The following is a 26,495-nucleotide window of genomic DNA, read 5'->3' as shown; positions in this document are numbered from 1 at the left end:
GCCCTTAAAAAAGGAAAAAAATATATATTCATTTCTACGTTTCTTTAAATCTAGATTTGTTTATTTAATGGGTCGCCATATTGGTTAACTTATACACGGTTTACATGTCGCTCAAAGAAAAAGAGAGGGAGATAGCACGTGATCCAAAAAGTCTCACTGAAGAAAACCCGGGCAGCGCCGGGTATTATAGCTAGTATATTATAATTTCGAAAATTACCCATCAACGTTTTCTATTTTCCAATTCCGTTTCACTAATACAGGCATCTCCTACTTGTTGATCGCGAGCACTGCAAAGAATAGGTTTATGAACTCTGCGCTGGTATTAAAAATGCGCGGGTTTTAAATTTAGAATAACAAAAAAATCTAAAGTATGTTATAAATTTGTGGTGAAGCTCAATCTCTCTCTCTCTCTCAGAAATTGCCAGTAAGATCGTGGTTTTTTATTGGGAGAGTTGAATAAATGAAGGCTGTGGAAGAGGTTAATAGTGTAACGCCTATCGTGGTGGAATATTCTCTTGGGCAGTTTTAGATGAAGATGTAGGAGTTGGATTGGGTGGCTAGAATATTAATCCTTTTCTTCTCCCGACTATGGATCTCCGGTGGATCTGGATTTCTTATTAGCGAAAGATGGCGAGACAATCTCACGTCGGTCGGTGAAAAGTGCGATGGCTGGGAGCATATCTGGTAAGGTGATGGAATGGTATGTTTCTCTTGTCCATCCACCGTCTCACCCTTTGGAAGCAGAATAAGGCATATACATGAAAATACAAAATTTTGTATTTTCGTGTATTTGTCTTATTCGTTGGTGTCTTCTTAATATAACTCTTAATCGAAACGTAAATTTCAAGCTTAAATTTTAAATAATTCATAAAATGTAGTTTATTCAAACTAAATTCAAGTAGGGGAGGGTACTTAATTGACTGTACTTACTGTACTTAATTGACAGATTTCATGTCATGAGTACGGAACGAAATTGAATGTTCAATAGTCACATAACACGTTATTTAAATTAAATTGGATTTTTTTTTTCTTTAACATGTTGAAGGTCGATAAATCTGGTGCACCTGGCGAATTACTGAAAGCCGATCACAGTTAAAATCTTTGGAATAAGCTTTGAGTGTCCCTGTCTAAAAAGAAAATATTCTACAAATTTGTGATGCTCAGATATCTAATTAATTTTTTTTTTAGGAATTTCAATTATTTGCTTATTATAAATACCAATAAATTGCTTTATAATTAATAATTAATGATAATAGTAATTAATTCAAGATTAATTTTTGAAATATCAATTAAAGTGTGCTGTAGAAGTTCAAGAGCGAAGAGAAAACTTGGAATTGGTTGAAATAGGTTGAAAACGCTGTAGAATCTACAATCTAAAGAAGCATATGCATTTAGAGGAAATCAAACAAAAATAACAAAAACTTACCTTGAGTCAGAACCATCCATATCAAAATGGGTTGAACCATTAAATCAGGAAACATTTGACGGTCACAGTAAATCCATAATATGTCTAACAATATTCTGAAAGTTCGAGATGTTTTAGAAAAAACAAACACACACACATGTGGCTTAACACCAACCCCCATGCCCCCCCCCTAGGGGGGGGGCTGACAGGGCTCTAGCCCTGGGGCCCGGGACGGTTATCATTTTTTTGCTTTTTCACGCTATAAATTAACAGCAGAAGGGGCCCGTTAAAAGTCTGACCGAGGGGCCCGCAAAAGATCCCAGCCTAGGGGCCCCGCTACAGGATGTGGGGGCCGTGCCAACCCCATCTTTGATAATAAACAAGATCATGTTAAAATAGATGACGCTAAAGAATTTAATATCAAATTTGTTTGTTAATCGTCTTAATCTATCGTTTCAATTGTTTCCCCAAACTATCGTTTCGATCGTGTTTCAATCGTTTTCCCACGCTATCGTTTCGATCGTGTTTCATCGTTTTCCTAAACTATCGTTTTAATCGATTTCTCAAACTTGCTTTAATCGTCTTTAATCGTTTTTCACCTCCAGCAAAATAGATGGCGTTCTGATATTAAAACAAATAACAACTTTCCACTATAAAAATGACATCACACTCTGGGGGCCAAAAACGGATAGATGGCGCTATAGTCGATGTCTGAGGATTTTTTCCCCATATGCAATCGACATTTAACCCATTCCTTACGCTAGATGGCGATCAAACATCACCACAATAAATGGCAATAGGTACCTACTTCGAATTCCTTCAAAGGCCTTCGTGGCCAGTCTTTACACCGACAGTCGGCCACTGAGGGTTGAGAATCAGCTAAAAATTTAATTCTGGTCTGTTCGAATTTCCCCGTCCCCCAGTTGGGGCCACTAGATTGCATGCCTATCCGGTGCGCTCAACTAAAGACACTGAACAAATAGAGTTTATATTTAATTAGGCAGTATTAATTTTATTATTAAAACTGTAGTATCACATTCTTTAAAAAATATAAATTCATGTGGTCCTTAAAAAAAAAAGGAATAGAATTCGCTCTTTCATGAACAAGAAATTTCTCTCACTCATCAACTAGTGGCCTAGTCAGTGGCTCCCAAACTGTTCTCTTTGCGCCCTGGGCACTGCTACCAGACGAAAGTAAAACATGGATCTATAATATTCATTTTGATAAACTATCAGTGAATCAGAACTTTTTTTTACACTAAACTCACTGCAGTCTAACAGTTAGTTGGGCCAAAGACGTACGCAGGGGGGCAGAGGCGCCTTGCCGCTCTTCTCTAATTAATAGTCTAATTTTCTTATTCACAGTCATTCACATGCCTGCACAGTTTTGGTTACTCACATGCTTACACAATGTTTTAATTACTCTTTTGGTTGCTCACGCTCTAAGTCGCTCTTTTGCACACTTGCATGATTGCTCACGCTCCAAGTCACTCCTTTGCTCACTCACGTGCTTGCACATTGTTTTTGTTACATACTTGCACACGCTCTAGGTCACTCACATGCAGGGGCGGTCTTGGGGCGGTGCGACCGATGCAATTGCACAGGGCGTCCAATAAGGGGCGCCGAAACACACTAAAGCCGCTTCAAAGTTGAAACTCTTCATACAGCTTTGATCCATACTAAGAAATTCATTTTGTTTTTATTTCAACGTAATTTTTTTAAACGTATAATCCACGCAACAGAATAAGGTAAGTTAGTTGGAATTTCCATGGAAATAAGGAAAAATAAGGTATTTTGAAGCTGATGAAATACAGAATTAAATGTATGTTACGGTAAATGTGTTGAATTGGTAAAGCATATCGGTAATATATAATCACCAATCGTCTCGGTAAGTTAGATAAATTTCGCAATATTTATCACTTTTACCGGCGATTATGCATAATCCTTTTAGACCCTGTATGCACTAACGTGCGGGTTGCTTTCCTCACTTTATATCGTCTGCATAGATTGTATCGTACTTGGCAACTTAAAATTAAGTTACCAACTAAAGCACTTGATTCGTGTAAACGGGCCTTTAGAGATATTCTCTTTTTACCTCAGGGATGTTCAGCCCAAACTACAAGTTATCGCTGAAAAAACGCACTGCCCAAGTTGCCTCAGCCTAGCTACGCGCCAGACCCTTCCGTTTATTAGTACTGGGTGTGGAAGGGAAAATTTCAAATGAAGTTCATAAGTTTTATAAATATGAAAGAAATCACACATACGAAAATATCATTATAAGTTAACCACTCTTATTATCAGTTTAGCCCTTATGTGATTCGTATATTTTACCATAAAAATTCAATTAAAATAAAAGATCCTTTGTGATGAGTATCCTACGTTAAATGTATGATGTTTTTTTTTTTTTAATGTTTTTAAATTTCTTAATTAAACTAAACAAGTTGGTTTTTATACTTGTTTACCAGTTAAATAGCAGCAACCCCTTTCTAGGAAGAAAGCTTTTCTGACTTTTCTTTGTCCCTTTATATCCAACCATGGTGGGCGATCACCCTACCGACAGCCTTATAATGTGGGAGAATGAATCTGTCCCGTATTTTACGGGTAAAAATTGACTGTAAAAAAGACTGTAAAAATTGCCTCCACTGACACATTATTCTGGATCCGTGCCTGGTGGAGTGGGGGGGGGGGAAGTGCCACCTACTGTTTTTGCACAGGGCGCCACTAGGTCTGAGACCGACCCTGCTCACATGCTCACACAGTGTTTTAGCCATTCACATGATTTCACACGCTCTAGGTCAGTGTTTCTTAACCTTTTTCAGCTCATGGCGCCCCCCCCCCCCCTATGGATCAGATTTTTTTCTCGTGGCCCCCGTCCTATCTAGGGCCCCCTCTACCCTCATACAAGAGTGAGATACTTTCTATTTTTTTATTATGAATGAAATTTTAATAAATCAGATCAATCTCTGGAATCCTGGCTAGGCACAGATTCAAATGGTAGATTATTATCTCTCCCAAGAGTTAAATTATATTGTAAAAAACAGCCTGTGTAAAATACGGGACGATCCAACGAACATACACGATAAATCGACCCTCCCAACACATCAACCGTTGCTCTGGCGGCCCTCCATACTTGCTGGAAGTAACAGCTTACATATGAAAATCATAGTACCAGATCCCATATAGTACAGTCCCCTCCCTCCATTACAGACAGGAAGACCCGGGGGCAGACCCAAGGGTTGAGATGCCCCTGGTTCTATGGACGGATCTGATGAATTCTGAAAGTAGTAATATTTTTCAACCATGTTTCACTTTTAAAGCTTTCCTCTTCACAGCTCTCTATGACTCCCACCACCCGTCGTGGGTCACCTTTCTTCTGATTTTCTCCCGTGGCCCCCTAGAATATTCCAGGACCACAAGGGGCCACATGAGTTGAGAACCACTGATCTAGGTCACTCACATGCTCACACACTGTTTCAGCAACTCACATGCTTGCATGCGTTCACGGTCACTCACTGACCTATTCTTTTGACCTCTAGGCAGAGGCGAATTCGTTGGGGGATTTACAAATTTCGCCGCCCTTCTCCCATTCTAATTTTCTTGGCCACTCACTCCTCAAATTTTCCACCCTGAGCTATAGACCGCTAATCCCCCCCCCCCCCTGTAAATAGGCCACCGGCCGGGGAGCATAGTTGGATCCTACCCCGAAGTCAACTAAAAATTTAATTATTTTTCAAATATTTTCGTAAAAAAATTAAAATAAAATATAGAAATAAAATACTTTTTATAAAACGCTATTTTACTGAATTTCTAGTTACTTATACATACTTTTTGAAGAGAAGGTTGGTAACTCAAAGTTCCTCTAGAAGAAACTCCTTGTGGCCACCTATCCCAACGGTATAGCCTATATACGCCCCTGTGGGTTGGGCTTATGATTTTATCAGTAAACCTCACTCACTACGAACCAAGTATCTAGCTGTCTGTCATAACTAGGTTCGGTTCGTCCCTGGTCTCGATGGGTTTGTTTGTGCCGGTCTTTCCACCATGGCTCACATCCCTTGGGGTAACCAGCTTATATCCCCATGGCGACAGAGCAGGGGGGGGGGGGATATGGTTGGTTTTTTGGTTTGGTCGTTATAACTAGGGCTTACAATACCAGGGTAAATGAAACGGGTTTTTTGTCGTTATTGCGCGTTTATTCGAGTACTGACTGTTTCGGACAATGTATGCCTTACCAGCCACACTAAGCATTTCAACCAGTGTGGGACAGTCACAAATGAAAATCATTCCAGTATTGCTTGAAAGCCTATAAAACGTTATGGATTAGAGGAAGAGCCATCCATGGGGGGGGGGGGGGGTGCGACAGATGCGACCACACCGAATCTCATGGTTAAAAAACTGCCTCCCCACTTTCGATAAGAAAATTAAAAATATACATACAGTGAAACCTGTCCAAGACGGACACTGTATGAGACGAAAACCTGTATTAAACGGAACAAATATATAGTCTTGTGAATAATTAACGCTTTTTCAATTATAGGAAACTAAGCTTCTTTAACATTTCATTTGTGATTGAAATGGTGAGTTTTTTAAGAAAACACTCCAATCTTTTGGAAAAAGTTAGATAATTTCGGGAGGGAGACTGAATTATTGTATACAATTTAGCGATACCGTGTTTTGGCTACTGCAGAGATTTTCATTCAGTGTAGAGATGGCTACCATCAACAAGAAACTAAATTTGAACGCAAAATTGGAGTTCATAGAGGCAGAGGCGGCTTGAGCTTACTTGACACCCGGGTGCGAAGCCTCACATGCTGCCCCTAATGACGAGCCTGGTAGGAGGCTGACAGGCCTTCAATGAAGGGGGCCTCGAGATAAATCTGATGTTTTTAGAAGAAAGCTGCACACCATTGTTTACTGTGCAAAATGTGCGTGACCATACGTCCCGCTTTTGAAGTAGACTTTTCTGGGGTTATTTTTTTGTTCTTAATATAGTGCCAGATAGCTCAATCCTTGAAACAGCACTCATTTTTGTGAGCCATCATCACTTATCCTGTAAAGATGATTTATAACCAGGCTATTTTTATTAAGAAAGTTTTTTGAAAGATGTTTCTGGTACTCCAGGGCCCCGGACAAGCGAGAAGCCGAATTTTTACTCTACTTTCATTTGACTATTCTGGAGCAAATACTGGGTGAGAGAACAAAAATACACCCTTGCCCCATATGATAGAGTACAGGGGTGGCTCTTATCCATGCGGCCCATTGCGATTGCGGCTGCACGGGTCGCCGCTAAAGAGGGGTGCCAAATCCAAGGTGAATGGGTAAAAAAGATTCCATTGGCCGAAAAAAATCAAAGGAAATGTTTTCTGTCTGCTCTAGAGAGAAGCGAAATCCGAGATGAAAGGACGAATTTTTTTTTGTTAGGAATTGTTTGGATCCGTCGTGAGGGAAGGACGGCCATGACCCCCAAGAGTAGGGCTGACAGGACTCTAGTTTTGGCCCCGGGATTAAATCTTTATAATTTTTTACTGTAAATTAACTGTATAAGGGGCCCTGCGGAAAATCTGGCTCGGGGCCCTGCGGAAAATCTGGCTCAGGTCCCGCGAAAGATTCCAGCCTGGGGGGTCCTGACGCAAGATGTAGGGGCTGTGGGAGGGAAGAATAGGCACGAAGAGCAAAAAATAAGTCCCGCACGGGTACAGATTTTGTCTCGAGCCATACCAATAGCTTACATTCTTGTTTCTGGTATCACGGTCAAATGCCCTGTCTATTTTCTCAACTTTTCTATTGTCGAGGTATAACTCAAAAGTGTAATGTCATGTGAATTTTTACTGTGTTAAATTTTAGGGTCTTAACTAAGGTCTAGTCTGCAGCCCCTTAAAACCTGCCGCCCGGGTGCGTCGCACCCCTTGTACCCTCGCTTAAGCAGCCCCTGCATAGAGACGTAAAAGGGCAAAATTTAAGTGTTACAGATATGTAGAATCTTTCTTTCACAAACGTTATTGGTTGTTGATCTCATTGTCATTGAGATATGCAATATCTCAGTTTTTATTTCCAATGAAACCTCGCTACAATGATACTGGATATAAGGATATCCTTTACTACGATAAATCCCTCTACAACGATATTTTTAGGATTTTTTTGAAACCACTATAAAACGATATTTTTTTATATTTTGCTCAAAATCGTTTTGAATTTAATTTTAACTTCGTCACTTGTTTTCCTTCTTCTGAAGGCATCTAATAACATCAACATCTTGCCTTAAAAAAATCAAAAAAAAAAAAAAAAAAGGAAGTTATTGATATTTTCTTTTCTGTGTAAGACACAAAAGTGCGATGCAGTAAACTTCTTTACAGGACAATGAATCGAAATGGATTTTTATAATTTTCAACCAATTACAATTTTTTGACGAATAAATACAAAAAAGCACATTTTCTGATTTAGCAATGTAGATGTAGAAAAGATGACAATAACAGCATAAATTTGATCACACGCAAGGATAATTTTGCCTCTCAATACATAACGATAATTCTAATACAACGATATTTTTTCATGGTCCATAGAACATCGTTATATCGAGGTTTCACTGTATTAAAAAATTTCCATTTTTGACAAAAGTAAGTGTTCATTCTATTGCTAATCAGGAGAACGTTTTATATTGAAGTCTAATTATTAGCAGAGTTTAAATATGAAATTTCAAATGTATATATAGTTATTTGAAACAGCAAACACATATATATATATATATATTTTATGTGCACCTCTTTAAAAAATGAAAACTGTCTAGAAAGGAAAATAATTTCAATCTCTTAACCTTCCGTTTCATACAGCAGATTTCACTGTATATGAATCATGCCCCCCCCCCCACATTCTGGAGCAGGGCCTCTAGGCTGAGATTTTTTGCGGGGCCCCCCGACCAGACTTTCACGGGCCCCTTTATGATGAATTGATAGCGTGAAAAGCAAAGAAATTGTGGAAATTGCCCCGGGCCCCAGGGCTGGAGTCTTGTCAGCCCACCCCTTGTGGGGCCCATGATATGAATCATTCTCACGAAATTGGCCTAAGTTGTGTCCCCAGCAGTTTACATTAAATATATTGACACAGAACTTTTTTTTGTCACTTTCTATTTATTATTTTCTAGTTTCTAAAAAGTCACCACTCTGTTTCAATTTTTTTATCAACAGATTTTTAAAATTTTCTCGAACAAATTTTCATTTGTTAAGGAAATGTCCTTTTCTTAGCTGTCCCAGCCCATTTTTAAAAATTTTAAAAATGATAACTTTCTATCCTAAAACAAAAATATATTATTTTTTCAATGATATATATTTTTATGATCGGTATACTTTTTCCGTATTTCATATTTCTCATAATTTTAAATATTTTTCTCAATAGTATTTTATAGCCAAATGAAAATTTTCCCCAGCTTTTTTTTCCCATTTGTGGCATTTGGAAAACATTGATTCAAGTCCTACAACACCAGTTGCCACCAATCCGATTTTGTATTGAGAAGGTTAAGAGGAACGTAGCTATCGCGTGAACCTCCTTTTAAATCAATTAGAATTGTAAATTAATTCTCAAGCTAAGTTTATTCAGGAAAACAGAAGTGGCTGTTTTTATTAAATGTCCTCTCCTGGCTTTTTTTTTTGTGTGAAAAATATATAATTGGAAATTATTTTCACCTTATCACATGTTTCAGTTCAGAGACATCTATTATTTCTGAAAAGCACATGTTTTCAACATGCTTAGATTTTGATCAGTGCTGAAAAACATGTAAAAATGTATTTCCGCTAGCCAGAAATCTTCTGGTAACCAGAAGGAAGGGTTGATTTAAAAGTTAAGGGAGGGAAAGTTAAAAAAAATCCGAATTTCTCTCTCTTAGCTGCAATATCAAGCTGCAGTAATGTCTCACATAAAGTCTGCTTTGAGAGCTAAGTGCTCTCGTGCGCTAGCAAAACAGACAAATTAGAAGCTGGTTGCCCCATAAAATTGACAAAAAAAGGAGCGAGAAACACAAATAAAAAGCGAAGTAAAAATGCAGTTGAAGAGTATCAGTGCTTGTCCAAGTTGAAAATGAGCTACCAAAGTAGATGGAACATGTTGCGATTGTCAAGCATTAATATCAAATTATGTGCTGAAACAGGCAAAATTTTTCGCCAGATTTGCCTATATCATAACATGAGTGAATTTTAATTATTTTATAATTAATTTTTAATTATTTTATAATTAATTTTTAATTATTTTATAATTAATTTTTAATTATTTTATAATTAATTTTTAATTATTTTTTTCACCATAAATTTTTAACAAACTTAATTATTGACTATATTTCACTCATTAGCAAGCAAAAAAGTTTCCTGAACATTTTTTTTTTTTTAGATTTTGTGGCTACATTCTTTTTTATAACTTTTTTTCATGTTTTTTGTCCAATCGTTTTGAGAAAGTAACCCATATATATTTCTTACAATAATAAAACAATGTATGGCTTCAACAATGAAAGTATTTATGATAAGCTAATTCAAATTGGCATACGAAATTATAGCTTGAGTATCCTGCAAAGCTCCCCCTCCCTGTAATTATTTTCGCGCCAGGCCCCGCGCATAGGCGTAAAGTTATCAGAAATAGTTGGAAGGATGAAAATATTGCAGAGGAGGATGGTTCAAACCTTATCTATACTGTATATATAAAATTGATTTTCTGTCTGTGTGTCTGTGTGTATGTTCTCTATACAAATCTACAATTTTAGATCGATCGTCGCCAAATTTTGCATATATACCAAATGGGACCCGACTTGAACGATAAGCTACTTTAAAATTTCGTCAGAGCAGGGCAAACGCCCCAAACGGGCAAAAAACTGTCGGGCAACAATGGTCTTTGGGCCTCAACAATCACTTTCCGAACGTTTACTTTGGTTTCCTAGCAATGCGTTTCAGACATGTATATGCCTTTACAATGGTTTGTCACTTCTTTAATGTTGCTAATGTATGTATAATAGTTTGTGGCTTTATAATGGTTTGCCGCTTTTTTCAATCCTCTCAGTAATGAGAGCCTTTTTGAATAGACGCCATGATCAGCATCACTTTGAGGGTAATGCAAAGAATGATCCCCATAGCAATCAGTGTTAAAATTGCCGATTCTACTGCAGGAATGTAGAAATTTAGTGGGGTTTTCCGCCACATCAATAATTTTAAAAATTGTATTGAATTCTCGATTTTTCAAATATATTGAGTTCGCTTAGTCATACGAAGCCCAGGAGATTAAATATGAAGTAATTATCCGGACCTTTTCTTTAGAGTTGGATATCCAGGCAATAACATTGATTTCAACTTTTTATTTATATCTTCTGAAGCATGAAAATTAATGTCTCCGTATTGTCTTTTGATATTCAACTGCATAAATTCATGTGGGTTGAGATATTTTAAAATTAATTATGGGCCCGTAAAAAGTACATCGAAAAAATTCCACAGCTTTAATTAAGCATTTTTTGAAGCAGAAACAGGCAGAGATGGATAACTTGAAGTTCGGGAGGGGGAATCGAAATACTTAGCGCGCCCCTTAAAAAAGGGGGAAAAAAATATTCGTTTCTATGTTTCTTTAAATCTAGATTTGTTTATTTCATGAAGTCGTCATATTGGTTAACTTAGACAGGGTTTGCATGTCCCTCAAAGAAAAGGGGAGATATCACACGATCCAAAAAGCCTCATTGAAGAAAACCCGGGCAGCGCCGGGTATTATAGCTAGTACTTTTATAAGTATCATGAGTGTGGCAAATATTGCGTGTGTGTGTGGGGGGGGGGGGCTCGTCTGGTGAGGGCAGCCTTGATTGGGCAGATAAAGCCTAACGCGATCGGCAGAAGAAGAAATTGCATCTGTTCTTTAGGCAGCAACTCAAAGAAGGGCACGATGGTCTGGTGCCTCAGTTGGGCCAAGGAGGCACCGAATCAGAAGCTTTCTGAAGAGGGAAGCTTAGGGGGCCCCCAAGTCACTTCCTAGACTAGTGACGGGAAAATTTTTTTAGCAGCGGTCCAAAAAACGAAAAGAAAATATTTGAACAGGCCAGATATATTCGGACCTTGATTCATAATTGGAATTTTTATGCTTGGGCCGGGATTAAAAGTAAATAAAAGTTTTATTACATCTCTTATAAAGCGTGACAAATGCAACCAATATCGATACGCTTATTGGTTGCATTTGTCATCAAATCGGTTGCATTTGATATAAAAAAATTAGATTTTTTTTCATTACATAGTCATAGTTATATTATGCATTCATATCATAATTAATGTTATCTTATATATAAATGTGAAAGTATGTCTGTATGTATGTCTGTTCTTTATGCAAATCTACAGTTTTAGACCGATCGTCGCCAGATTTTGCATATATACCAAACAGGACCGGGATTGAACTGTAGGCTACTTTAAAAGTTCATCAGAGCTGGGCAAATGCCCGAAATGGGCGGAAAAACTGTCGGGCAACAATGGTATTGGTACCTCAACAATCATTTTCGGAACGTTTACTTTGGTTACCGTGGTTCCCAACAATGCGTTTGTATATGCCTTTACAATGGTTTGCCACATCTTTAATGCTGCCATTATAGCAGTTTATTCCTTTATAATGGTTTGTCACTTTTCCAATCCTCCCAGTAACTGAAGAAAACCCGGGAAACGCCGAGTATTTTTGCTAGCCTAGATACAGAGTGTCCTGTAAGTGCTAATGCGGTCTTTATCTCATCAACCGTCCATCGTAGAGGTATAGTTTCAATTTAAAAAATGCTTAAAAGGCGTTTGAATAATATTCGACGCACAAGCTAGCCATATGACGTCACTAACAACAGAGAACAACAACTACGACGACAAAACGGAGAATAAAAATGTTCAAAGCCTGCTGGATGAACTCAATGCTTGCCTCAAATCATCAACACTCTGGCACGAAGTTAAAAAATTATCATTATCTACCAAAATGTCATTTTCACATCAGTTGATCAAACTTGGCAATGGAAGAATTCCCGTAGACCCATGAACTGGACTGATTACGTTCCCAAATAGATTTTGCCGGTTTTTAAACTCAGTTCAAGAACTTGCAGACAAAGTCTTCCCAAACATTCAACAAAATCACCGAAACCATGAGTGGCTTTGTAAGAGAGCGATTCTGGCACCGAAAAATGACAGTGTGAACAAGATTAACGAAAAAATCCTAAAAATTATTCCGGGAGCTCCACATCTTACAAATCGGTTGACACTGTCACAGACACAGCGCAGATAGTTCTGTATCCTGCAGAATTTCTGAACTCTTTGGATTTTCCGGGTGCGCTACCATACAACTTGACCCTCAAAGTCGGAGCACCTATAATGCTTTCAAGAAATTTGGAGACACCGAGACTCTGCAATGGCACCAGACTCTGCGTGAAGAAATTGCACAATTACATCATTGACGCAAAGATTCTAACTGGATGTGCCGAAGGAGACGTCTTCATTCCACGTATCCCAATTATCACCGAAGAAATGCCATTCACTTTCAAGCGATTACAGTTCCCGATTCACTCAGCTTTTACCATGACAATCACCAAAGCGCAAGGCCAGTCGTTAGCAGTGGTAGGCATCAACCTACTTGAGACCTGTTTTTCACACGGACAGCTTTGCGTCGCGTGTTCGCTGTATTTGTATATAAATTTTTTACAGGGCGGGCAACGTCACCGGAGTAGTAATATAAATATATTCATGTTTGTCAACCATATACGTTCTGTTTGGTTTGAATTATACATTTTTACCTATTTAGTATTGTGGAAGTTCCCTACTTCCCACAATTGGCGATTTGTAAACAATTTTATAGATTACTAGCTATAATACCTGGCGTTGCCCGGGTTTTCTTCAATGAGGCTTTTTGGATCATGCGATATCTCCCTCATTCTTTGACGGACATGCAAACCGTGTCAAAGTTAACCAATATGGCGACTTCCAGCGCGACTCATGAAAGAAACAAATTTAGATTTAAAGAAACGTAGAAATTAATATTTTTTCTCTTTTTTTAGGGTGCTAAGGATTTCGATTCCCTTCCCTCCCATGGACTTCAAGTTATTCATCTCTGCCTATTTCAGCTTCCAAAAATGCTTAATTAAAGTTGTGGAATTTCTTCGATGTGTTTTACGGGCCCATAATTAATTTTAAAAAACATCCTAAACTATATGAATTTATGCCGTTCAATATTAAAAGACAATACAGACACATTTTCATTTTCGAGCTTGAGAAGATATAAATAAAAAGTTGAAATCAATGTTATTTTGTATGAATATCCAACTCAAAAGTAGATCCGGCTAATTACTTCATATTTAATTTTTTGGGCTTCGTATATCTCTAAGCGAACTCAATATCTCAAAAATCGAGAACTCAATACAATTTTTAAAATTATTTATGCGACAGAAAATCCCACTAAATTTCCGCATTTCTACGCTAAAATCGGCAATTTTAACACTGATTTCTATGAGGATCACCCTCTGCAATGCATTGCAGACCCCCCCCCCCCGGGTTCAGCAACCATCTTGTTTTTGAGCTTATCCACATCACATCGCTCATCACCACCAGTGTCTGACTCCCATACATCCTCCCTCCTACACACACGCAACAGATGTCCCTCTGTCCTCCAACAACAACAAAAAAAACCTCCCTTTTCCTGTGTTCCCATGTTCGGCTGGTAATCGCTACTAAACAACTCTAACTGTCATAAAATAAATATGTTAAAAAAATACAATAGAAATGCACAAACAAGATGAAATATACATATATTGAGTACATGTACTTTGCTCACCCCCCACCCCCGGAAAAAATTGAAATGACGATACTGCGCGACGTGTCGTCTTATTTGCGACCGGGACGTTTGCGACCGTATCGAAAAAAGTAGTGTTTGCGACCGGGGGCAGCTAAGGGACGATGATGGGGATCTAGGTCCTCTCATCTCTTTCCGCTCTCTGGCATTTTCGTGTTTACATTTGACCTATGGCCATCTGCGAATTTCGATTTTCAGCAAGAACAGGAAATGAAGAAATTTGAATCACAAGAACGAACTACAAATATGAACCTCGCATTCAGGATAAAGCAACAACTCTGACTGTTTTTATAGATACGACGAAAATTCTAGAATTCTTCTTTAGCTCCGGTTTTGTGGCACCACCGTCTGAAGACAGAAGCTAAATCCAGAAGCTTCGAGCATATCTTCGACATTTCTGGTTTGGCTACAGGAGATTATTGCCTCGAGGGGTTCTTAAAAAATTGCGCTACGATATTTTTCGTAACAATGGGTTACGAAACGAATGGGTAACAATTTCTGAGGGCGAAGGAGTCAGGAGTAAATAATTTCTGTAGGAGAAAGTCAAGGAAGAATGATTTCTGTGGTGAAAGAGACACTGTTAAATGATTTCTTCGGCAATGGAGCCACGGGTGAATTGCTTTTGGGCAAGGGAATTACAGACAAATAACGTTTTGTTTTCAGTAATAATACTGCGCAATAGCCACCGCTTATAAAAACAACTGGCTATAAGAATCAAAGCGGCAAAACTAAAACCAAACGCTGTTTTAACACAGGAAAATAAACGGGTATAAGAATCAGATTTGCGCTTATATATAAGAATTAAAAAAAAAAAATTTCAAAAACTGCCACCGCTAATTCTCAGTAGTGGGAACTTGTAGAATATTTTCAATTAGTGAAAAGATTATTTGGAAGACTATTTATTGTCACTTTACCTCTGTAATGAAACCGTCCGATATTGACTGTAGCCTTTTCTTGCGGCCCCTTCCTCCATCTACAAAGAGTAAGGATTACAGCTTCACAGTGAAGTGAGCTACCTTCCATGAATGGCAGAACCGCAAGAGGTTTATGGTTAAAAAAATGGTTTTTTTTGTCAAAGTTACTGATAAGTGGATCTATCTAAAGCAGTGCTTCCCAACGTGGCCAATATCTCCCCCAGGGGTAGATAGAAAGCTCCAAGGGGTGGTAGAAGCTACGGGTGTAACATAGGATTCTATGGGTTGGCTTGAGTTGGGGGCGATGATTGAAAAATATTCTGAAGGGGGGGGGGGGGGGGCAATGGAACAAAAAGTTTGGGAACCTCTGATCTAGAGTTATGCACTTAGGCTCCCCATATCCTGGAACAGATCCCCTAGGGAGGGCAGGTGTTTTCAACCTGTTGCTCGCGAGTACCCATAGTGCTCTATGCTCGTTTTTGTGCTCACGAACACTTGATCAACGTCCTGATTAAATATTTTGTACAAATTGCATTCAAGGATTATAATCAATCCTGATTTCTCATGCTTTCGTATGTCGAACTTGCCCTAAGGGTGCTCTTCTTTTGATGTGTACAAGCAATGCTCGTGTCAAAAAAAAAGTTGAAGAGGTGTTAGAATCTTTGGTGGGTCCCCGGACCAGACTTTTCAGCCCCCCCCCCCCCATAATGAATATATAGCGTGAGAAAACAAAAAATGATGAAAAACATTCTGGGTCCCAGGGCTGGGCTACAGCCCTGTTAGCTCTACCCTTGGGAGGGGGGGGGGGGCATGGCAATAGTACTACACAACAGTAGTTCAATTACTGTACAATATTTCAGTCAGTATACATTGAAAACGAACATCTCTCTAAGGACAATTATGCTATTAGAAACAGACTTGAAATTTTAGACATTAAAATATGCAATAAAAAATTAATTAGGTTTTTTTCGATTTTCAAATTAAAAACACCATAATATCTCCTGAAGGGCCCCCCCCTAACCCTTGCGTACTCCAGTGGTAACTGGACGAGTAACAGCAAAAATTTCGGGATATAAGAATCAACGACTTACGAACAAAACGTGATTCTTATAAGCGGTGGCTGCTGTATTTTGTTTGCGTGATGGGTATTGGCACGCAAAGTGCACCGCCAACAACTTAAACAGGGTGTTTTTGTAACCTTAATGGTTCCGCCAAGAAAAGAACGGTATGTGTGTATCACTTTTTTTTCGCCTCCATACAATACAGACGTTTTCTGACCAATAAAAAAACATAAACAAAATATAGACGACGGTTGAAAACATCCAGCTAGATATTGTGGAAAACGTGTGCGCATGCGATGACGTCTTTTTTCTTTGTGGTTGACCACAGTTTATAAAATCCTGAAAGATAATGCTGAAGTTACTGACAATAGTTTTTCTTACGGGAACCATAGACGAAGGTACGATGGGGGGGGGGGGGTGTTGTGAGTCTCATCCCATTACTATACTTTCACCTGCAATGAAACCTCTCTACGACAATATTTTTTGTTACGATAAATCTTTTTATAACGATATTTTCTGAAAAGACTAAAACGTCTGTAACAGGGGTCCTCAACCTTTTGTCCCTCGACCTGGCGGTCTTAAGGATTGTTTCCAACTAATAAAAAATTCAGAACCAATGAAAGAAAAAAATTCAGAACTGATAGAAATTAAGAATTAATGGAGTAAAAATTTCCAGAATTATTAAAATTCTAGAATTAATAAAAGAAAAATTCCAGAATTAATAAAAATTAATAGAATAAAAATTTCCAGAATTAAATGGAAAAAAAATTTCCAGAATTAATGGAATAAAAAATTCCCAGAATTAATGGAATAAAAATTTACGGAATAAATGGAATAAAAATTCCCAGAATTAGTGGAATAAAAAATCCAGAATTAATGGAATAAAAATTTCCAGAATTAATAAAATTCGGAAATAGTAAAAAAAATTATAGAATTAACAAAAGAAAAAATTCCAGAATTAGTAAAGTTGAAAGTCAGTAAGTTAATCAATTAGTAAAGTTGAAAGTCAGTAAGTTAATCAATTAGTAAAGTTAAAAGTCAGTAAGTTAATCAATTAGTAAAGTTAAAAGTCAGTAAGTTAATCAATTAGTAAAGTTAAAAGTCAGTAAGTTAATCAATTAGTAAAGTTAAAAGTCAGTAAGTTAATCAATTAGTAAAGTTAAAAGTCAGTAAGTTAATTAATTAGTAAAGTTAAAAGTCAGTAAGTTAATCAATTAGTAAAGTTAAAAGTCAGTAAGTTAATCAATTAGTAAAGTTAAAAGTCAGTAAGTTAATCAATTAGTAAAGTTAAAAGTCAGTAAGTTAATTAATTAGTAAAGTTAAAAGTCAGTAAGTTAATCAATTAGTAAAGTTAAAAGTCAGTAAGTTAATCAATTAGTAAAGTTAATTTAGTTCAGTACTAAAAAAAATTCATAAAATAGAAGAAAAATTTCAGAACTGTGAGTGAAATTCAAAAGTGAGAGAAAAAAAATTCAAAACTAAGGAAAGAATTCGATAATTAATAAAATTTAGAACTGATGGAAGAAAAAATTCCAGAACTAATAAAAATTTCAAATCTGAAGAATGAAAAAAAAACAGAATTCATAAACATTGAGAACTAATGACAAAAAAAAATCAGGACTAATGGAAGATAAAATTCCACAACTAATCAAAATTCATAATAAAAGAAAAAAACCGAGAGCTAACAGAAGAAAATTCTCACAGCTAATGGAAGAAAAATCTTCATAAGTACTAAAAAAAATCAGATTCTGAACAAATGGAAGACCAAACATCAGAACTAGTTACGAACGAATGAGAGAAAAAAAATCCAGAACTGATCCAAAACTGAGCGAAGAAAAAATTTCAAAACTAGGAGAGATACAAATCGAGTACTCTTTCATAACCCAGTCTACCCATTCTCTTCCCTGATGCGCAGAAAATTATGCAGATATGTAAGACTGGGCACATAGTGAGGCGACCACGAGGTACGAGAGTGCATAATATATCATAGACTAGCGACGAGAACAATTGTATTGTTTTTTTCCACACCACACATACCCGAGGAGGGAGGCGAAAAAGAGAAAGAGGCCACTCAACTAGGTCTGGGAGTTGAACAAGCATGTTTGTTTTTACCTCGATCTGTTGATTTTCGCTATCTACTGATTGGTCCATTTCTCCATTTTTTTCCTTTCCCTCTTCTGAGGTGGGATCACACACTTACATTTCAGAACCCCCTTTTTTTGGTCATTTTCTCTACCCTCCTTCTCTTTCACTGTGTGTGCACATCTCTTTCTCCATCCGGTATGCATTTTTTTCTTCCTAGTCATAATTCTTGTAACTCCTACCTTTTCCCTCCATTATGAAGGTAGCCTAAATTTTTTCGAATGACGAGACCACTTCCAAAAGTACAGTGCAAAATTTTTAAATTACAAGGTCCAGTAAATAAGTCAAAGCGAACCAGATGATTTTATTGTTGCGCTGTCCATTCTTTTTAAAGGGATCAGTTTGTATTTTACTGTTCAATGCCAGTCATCGTTTTCGATAAATGAAAGCAGTTTCATTTCTAGCTCTTTGAGAGCTTTGTAAACATTATTTATGCTTCTGCATGTCCTAAAAATATAGAAGAATAGGCTTATGTATCAAATTGCTTATCAATTGCTTTGTTATGCAAAATATATGCACCATAATTTTGAATTACGAATATTTTTTATTGTACAATGACTAGTCTAAGCCTATGAAGTAGTAAATACAAAATGATTTTTTCCATCCACACAGATAGAAGTTTTTAAACATTGCCGCAAAATGAGTTTTTGAACTCTTAATTAAACTAAGCACAAAAGAAATATACTCAGAAATTGAATTTTCTGCCTTAAGTGTGTCTCTGGAAGACTTTTTTTTCCCAAGCCGAGCACAACTCAGGTCTACTTCACCAAACACCAACTCTGGCCATATCGCTATTTACTGCCATTAATGAGATGGGTTGGAAATGAAGGCGCTGTCCATCGGAGGTCGCCTCCAGTTCGTTAAGGAAAATATCTCATCTATATCCTCCTCCCTTGGGTTCGAACCCGGGACCCTGACAACAACCTTCACGACGGTAGACGAGCAACTTACCAACATGCCACTCGGGCAGACAACTCAGCTCTATCGCCATGGGCAACTTACTACCTAGTGAGTTGTGCCGGAAGTGTAAGTGTGTACCTAACAGTCTGAGTGCGTATCTAGTGTTGTGTATGATTTTCAGTGCCGCCATCTATATCTCAAACGTGAAGTGAGTGAAGTGTAATGACTGAATATTTGTACTGTTTGTAGGACTGTTGCTCTCTGTGGCAAGACATTTTAACGGGGAGATCGGCTCGCATTTGCGTCTTGGAGTTGGGAACCACAGAAAACCAACTTCAGCTGACCACCACTGTGGTGAGGCTTGAACCCGGGTCCCCGCGATGCGAGTCCGTCACTATGACCACTCGACCACCACAGAAGACTTTTTTTTTTTTTCTGAAGCCGAGCACAACTCAGGTCTATCGCCATGGGCAATTTACTACCTAGTGAGTTGTGCCCGAAGTGTAAGTATGTGTACCTAACAGTCTGAGTGCGTATCTAGTGTGTTGTGTATGATTTTTTAGTGCTGCCATCTATATCTCAGAAGTGAAATGAGTGAAGTGTAATGACTGAATATTTGTACTGTTTGTAGGACTGTTGCTCTCAGTGGCGAGACTTTCTAACGGGGAGATCGGCTCGCATTTGCGCCTTGAAGTTGGGAACCACAGAAAACCAACTTCAGCCGACCACCACTGTGGTGACGGTGACCACAGCAGACTGCTGTCTTCACTCATCGCTTCACGCTACTAATGCGTGTTATAAGGAATTGAAAAGTGTTTCTGGTGTATTGGTTAGCGCACTTGGCCGGTATGCAAGGGGACCCACACAGGTTCGATTCCCGAAAGAGACAAACCACTTTTCTTTCCACATAGCAGTTTCGGCATAACATCCAGAAAATTCAATTTCTCAGTATATTTCGGACCGAAAAAAAATACCATCTCAACCATATACAGTCAAACCTCGTTAATGAGTCACTCTTGGGAGAGCAAAAATATTACTTAGTAGGCGGAATGACTCGTTAAACGGAGTAAGCCATAGCTGTGTCAATTCCTGCCTGAGGACAATTAGGGCTTCCAAAAAGTGACCCGGTAAGCGGAGTGACGTTTAAACCGGGTGACGCACTAACGAGGTTTGACTGTATATAGTCTCACATACACCTCCTAATAACCGGAAAAAATTATACACAAAATTTACTTTGGCAGAATCATTAATTGCAATCAATCTACTATATTTGTATTATTTAGCAACATTTCCATGATTCCCTATCCATTTAAAAAACGTTACACGAATGTTTGTAGACAATATTTGGTAAAAAAAAAAAAAAAAAAAAAAAAAAAAGATAGAAAAAGTAGGACAAAACCTAGAAATTGATCAAAAGTAGGACATTTTACCAAGTAGGAAAAGTGGGACAATGAAAAATTCAGAACTAGCGGAAGAAAAAATTTCAAAACTAATGAAAAACAAAATTTCTAGAACTGAAAAATAAAAATTTACAGAATTAATGAAAATTCAAAACTAACGGAAGAAAATAATTCCAAATTTAATAAATGTCAAAACAAATGGAAGAAAAAGTTTCGGAAGCAAATTAAAATTTAGAGGAAAAGGAAGAAATAATTCCAGACCTAATTTAAATTTAGAACTAATTGAAGAAAAACTTCCATAACTTGATGTGACTAATGAGAGAAAAATAGAACGAATGTAAAAAAAATTCCAAGGAAATGAAAGAACTAATGGAAGAAAAATTTCAGAATTAATAGAAGAAAAAAAATCACATCCATTTTGAAGAAAAAAATTCACATCAATTGAAGAAAAAATTTCTGAATTAATGGAAAATATTTCAGAACTTATGGGGAAAAAACTTCCACAATAAAATGCAGAACTAATGGAAGAAAATTTTTTTTTCTTCTGCTATTTTCTTTCTGTTATTTTCTTCTCTTCCAGTCCCGCCCCAGCTCGTAGTAACCAAAACTACACTTCAATTCGGCCGTTCCACGTGTCTCAACAGAAAATACAGGAAGTGGGGGGGGGGGGGGAGATAGAGGGCTCGTTAATTTGTCATCACCAACATGCAGGTGTTTTGCAAACACGTGCCCGGAAAGAGGGTTCAATTATTGACGTGAGTGACTATAAAGTGAAGATGTGTTGCCTACGCAATTCCTTCTTTACCCTAATATAGCCTCCTTTGGGATACAACACACTACTACAAATGAAAAAAAAAAAATGAAGAGAACCAGAGAGAGAGAGAGAGAGAGAGTTGAAAATAAATAAATAAAAAAAGAGCAAGGAAAAAAAATCGAGGGTAGCAAACGCCTTCTCCCAGAGATAGTATTGGTTCCCCCCCCCCTTAATTCAGTAAATTATTTTGATGGTGGCCACGGAAGCGGAAGCGTGGGATATTTTGCAATCATCGCTTATGACGCCACTTGGGTGGCAGTTCCCCCACATGAGACCCCACACACCAAAGCCGCTTGTAAGTTAATGCAGCTTTGCCACACACAAAGGTGGGGTTGACAGCCACCCCCTCCCGGAGGAGAATTACCGGGAGCTTTTTTTTTTCACGCTGTAAATCAGTGATTCTCATCTGGAGGTGCGGGGAAAGCCTTTTTGGAGGTGCGAGATTGGGAAAAAATTTAATGTTTACTGATATTTCAGGAAAATTGAAAAGAGAATTGAATTTTTTCAATTTCTTGAAAAATATGAATCATACTTGTATTTAACACATGTTTTAACTTTCACTTGCAGGAATGTGGCATGTGAAATTCACGTTGCAAAAGTTTCTTTCCCGCATTAAATACTTTGGGGTTTGTTTACATTTTTACCTCCTGTTATTAGCATGCTGCGTTTAGATTTGATACTAACGTAAGCATGACTAACGGAAAATTGAACTGAATGAAATGAAATTTGATACTAACGGAAAATTGTTAAAAAACATTATCAAGTGCTGGAAAAAAACATATGAAATATTGTTATCTAGAACAAGGATCTTCAACGCATGACCCGCAGGCCACATTTGGCCCTCGGAGCGTTTTGTCGTTGTCCGCCAACCATTTTCAGAAAATGGTTTAAAGCAGCAGTTGAAAGAATTACAGAATAATAATTAATTTATGGAATTAATAAAAGAAATAATTCTAGAATAAATGGTGGAAATAATTTCGGAATAGAGTAATTCTAGAATAAAGAGGAAATAATTTCGGAATTAATGAAATATATAATAATTCTAGAATAAAATGGGGTAGAAATAATTCCAGTATTAATGAAAGAAATAATTTCTTAATTACTGAAAGAAATAATTTTAGAATTTCTGAAACTAATAATTTCAGAATTTCTGAAACTAATAATTTCAGAATTTTTAAAACAAATAATTTTAGAATTTCTGAAACTAATAATTTCAGAATTTTTAAAACAAATAATTTCAGAATTGGTGAAAAAAATAACTTATAAATATCAATCAGAGAAATAATTTCGTATTTGCTGATAGAAATTATTTCACAATCAATAAAAGAATTATTGCATAATTATTGAAAGAAATGATTTCGAGACATATTGAGAAGGAAAATAATTTCTTCAGAATCACCGAAATAAATAATTAAAAATCATTTGAAATGATTTCAAATTGAAATTATTATGAGAACTAATTATTTCAATCAGTAATTATATTAAAAACTCTTTCTGTATCAGTGTTAAAAATACGTTCAGAACCAATAAAAATTCGTAATTAATAAAAGAAATAATTTTAGAATAGACAAGTCTTCAATTATTTTTGTTCCTGTGTAACTTGGGGCCCAATCGCCCCTTTCTATTAAGATGTCTTTAAATTACATTAGTTGGTGGCCTGCGGGCTTTTCAATCAAAGTTTCAATTTGGCCCGTTGTGTCTGAAAGGTTGAAGACTCCTGGGCTAGAATCATTAAGTGAAGAACAATTCATCGGATCTTTTCTTTCAAATTTCGAAAATTGTTCAAAAATAATACAGTCAACGCCAGTTATAATGACCATTCTATTACAAAGACCGGTAGGTCCCAATGTCTAAATGGTCCCAGATGTTTTCATCTAACAACTATTTATGTTTTCCTTTCGATATAACTAGCAACCGATATAATGTTATTTTCAGGAACAATGGGGTTCATTATAACGGCCATCGACTTTAATTTTTTTTTTAATTTTGTTTTTTTTTTGTTTGTTTTCTTTAATTTTGTTTTAATTTAATTTTTGAACTGTTTAGAAAAAAAGAGGCCAAAACCAACTACCGTGTTTCCCCGAAAACAAGCCCTAGCATGATTTTTCAGGATGCTCCTAATGTATGCCCTACCCGGAAAATAAGCCCTAGCTAAAATCGTCAATAAGACGCATTTAGCATGTCGTTGCAACACATGACGGATGTATATTGTGTGTGAACTATATAAAATTTTAATGGTTCTATTATTATTTATTATCAGATAAAAATATAAATGACTGATATCATATTGAAATTCTATAGGTCTACTGAAATAAGTTATAAAATAAACAAAAATTACATTTTCGTAATAACCAAGCAGGCCTGATTGGCTTAAAGGTTACGCCTAACAGATAAATTTGAGACTGACTTTTATCAAAAAAATAAAGAAAATTTCTACTCACACCGTTTCTGATGATGAATAAAAAAACAACATATGGCCGGTATTACACTATAAAATTTTTAGAAAAGTTCTTTTACAAAACTTAAAAAATGCAAACAGTAACCGTACTGGTTATATTCGAGCAAATTTAACCGAAATTAGGTTACATTTAATGAAATAGGATTATTGGTCGTTTTCAAAGTTTTACAAAAGAAATTTTCTAAAACTTTTATAGTGTAATCTCAACCTGACATATTCGGCTATCCACTAAATGAATGACATTGTCATAGGCCAGGATTACACAATAAAAGTTTTATAAAAAGTCTTTTATAAAATTTTTATACTGTAATCCCGGCCAAAGGTAAACTGGCACAGTTTGACGCTGAGGGCATGGGCTCGTTTGGTCCTGAAAATCTAAACTGAACTTCCTGTTTACTTCAAACGACGACATCCCAAAAGAAATGTTTTATGAAGTCGCAATTTTTTTCGATTTTTGTGTAACCATTATTCCAAAAAATTCTTCAAAAATATAGAATTGTTCTATCAAAAAATAAGCCTTATCGTGATTTTTCAGGATGCTCCTAATATAAGCCCTGCTCCGAAAATAAGCAAATACAACAACATCACAACAGGCAAAATGCCCAACGAGGCACTAGTGAAAATTTTGAGCAAAAAATTAATATAAGACCGGGTCTTATTTTCGGGGAAATACGGAATTGACCATCGGCTAAAAAGGGGATTGGAAAGATAATAAAAGAGTTATAAAATTATAATTAATTGACGGGCAATTAATTTATATAATTACAAAAAACCTAATTTTAACCAAAGTAGAAAACACATTATCCAAGGGGGCGTGAGAAGGTAAATTCTGTTGGCGCTCGGGGTGCAAGATTGAAAAAAAGTTAAGAGCCACTGCTATAAATCAACAAAAGAAGGGTCAGTGAAAAATCTGGCTTCGGGCCAACCACAGATTCCAGCCTGGAAGCACCCAGGGAGATAAAACTCACTGGTATAAAGATATTTAATTGTTATAAGCTAGGAGGCACAAGGTTCTGCATAACCGTCTACATCTACACATATAAAATAACATGGCATGACTGACTGATTCATCACCGCAGAGCCGAAACTGCTGAAGCTATAAACACGAAATTTAATCAGTGATCTTACTTCATGACGTAAAGCCTCACTATGAAGGGGTTTTTCGAAATTCGACCCCTAAGGGGGGGTCATTGGGGGGTTCCAAAGGCTACATGGAGAAATCACGCAAGGCCGAAATCGCTGAAGCTATGTAGATTGCGGGCGGCCCGCCTCTTTAGTTGGAAATTCGTGAATAAAAACTTTTTTTCCGCAATTTTTGTAATTATTAACTAACTTCTTCCGGACCCGCGTAAGCATCCGATCCGTGTGAAAGGGGCCTAAGGGGCTCATAATTGGGTTCAAAGGTTACATAGAAAAATTACGCTGAGACTAAATCACCGAAGCTTAGGGGCCGTTCAAGTATTACGTAAGCAAATTTTTAGCCATTTTTGACCCCCCCCCCCCTTGTCAGCAAAATTTCGTCATCAGCTCTGCCCCTCTGAATCCTAACGCATATTGGTGGGATCAGAGACGTACACGGGGGGGGGGGGCATAGGGGTGCTCGTGCCCCTCCCCTCCCACGATCAAAAATTTATTTTCTCAATGAAAAAAAAAATATTTTTTAAAATTAAAATTTTGGAAGAAAATACTTTTATATGTTATTATAATTAATCAATTTCTGTTAATTTTAATGTTATTTGAAGGCCATGACCTCAAAATCTATCTTTAATAAATTCATTGCGACCCACCCTTTAAGCCATATAATCATAAATCGCATAAAGGCCCTTGTCTCGCGGACCTGATTGGCTCGCGATATCTGATGCGGTCTGTATTATATCTGATTGCATCATATGTTACGATAAACATGTTGGGGTAAATCGAGAAGCTATCCATTCTTAGAATAAGACAACCATAAGTATTCTTTATGGGCGTTGTATAATATTTTATCATGTGTATATATTGTTTATAATTTGTGTTAATTGCATGTTTAATTGGATTGCTGTATTTTTGAAATATATGACATCCATATTTTTATGGGCATCTTTTTATCAGCCACCTCGTTGGGCATTTTGCCTGTTGTGGAGTTGTATTTGTATTTGATGGCGATATCTGATGCGGTTTGCCCTCTTCAAACCTAATTTTGTAAAAATGAACTAAGCGGCACATTTACAGATCCCTTAAGTGTCCCGCGGTACAATTCCAGAACTTTTTTGCGGTCCGTGGCATATTTTCAGATCACTTAAATGACCCGGGACACAGATCCAGAGCACTTAAGCGATCCGTGACACATTTAGAGATCTCTTGAGTGACATGTGACGTAGTTTTAGAGCATTTTAAGTGGCCCCCAGTGCGGTTCTACATCACTCAAGTTACCCGCGGAACATTCTCAGATTATTTAAGTGATGGGTGGCACAGTTTCAGAGCACTTAAGAGGCACGAACACATTTCCATAGCACTTAAGCGGCCCGGACACATTTCCAGATTACTTGGATCCGCGAAACATTTAGAGATCACTAAAGTGGCTCTGTAGGGCACTTATCAATAGGCAT

This window comes from Pholcus phalangioides, unplaced genomic scaffold (assembly GCF_987345545.1).
Source record: "Pholcus phalangioides strain wild (caught in Gottingen) unplaced genomic scaffold, Ppha-v1.0 ptg000031l_1, whole genome shotgun sequence".
Classification (NCBI taxonomy): Eukaryota; Metazoa; Arthropoda; class Arachnida; order Araneae; family Pholcidae; genus Pholcus; species Pholcus phalangioides.
This window is presented reverse-complemented; position numbering follows the sequence as displayed.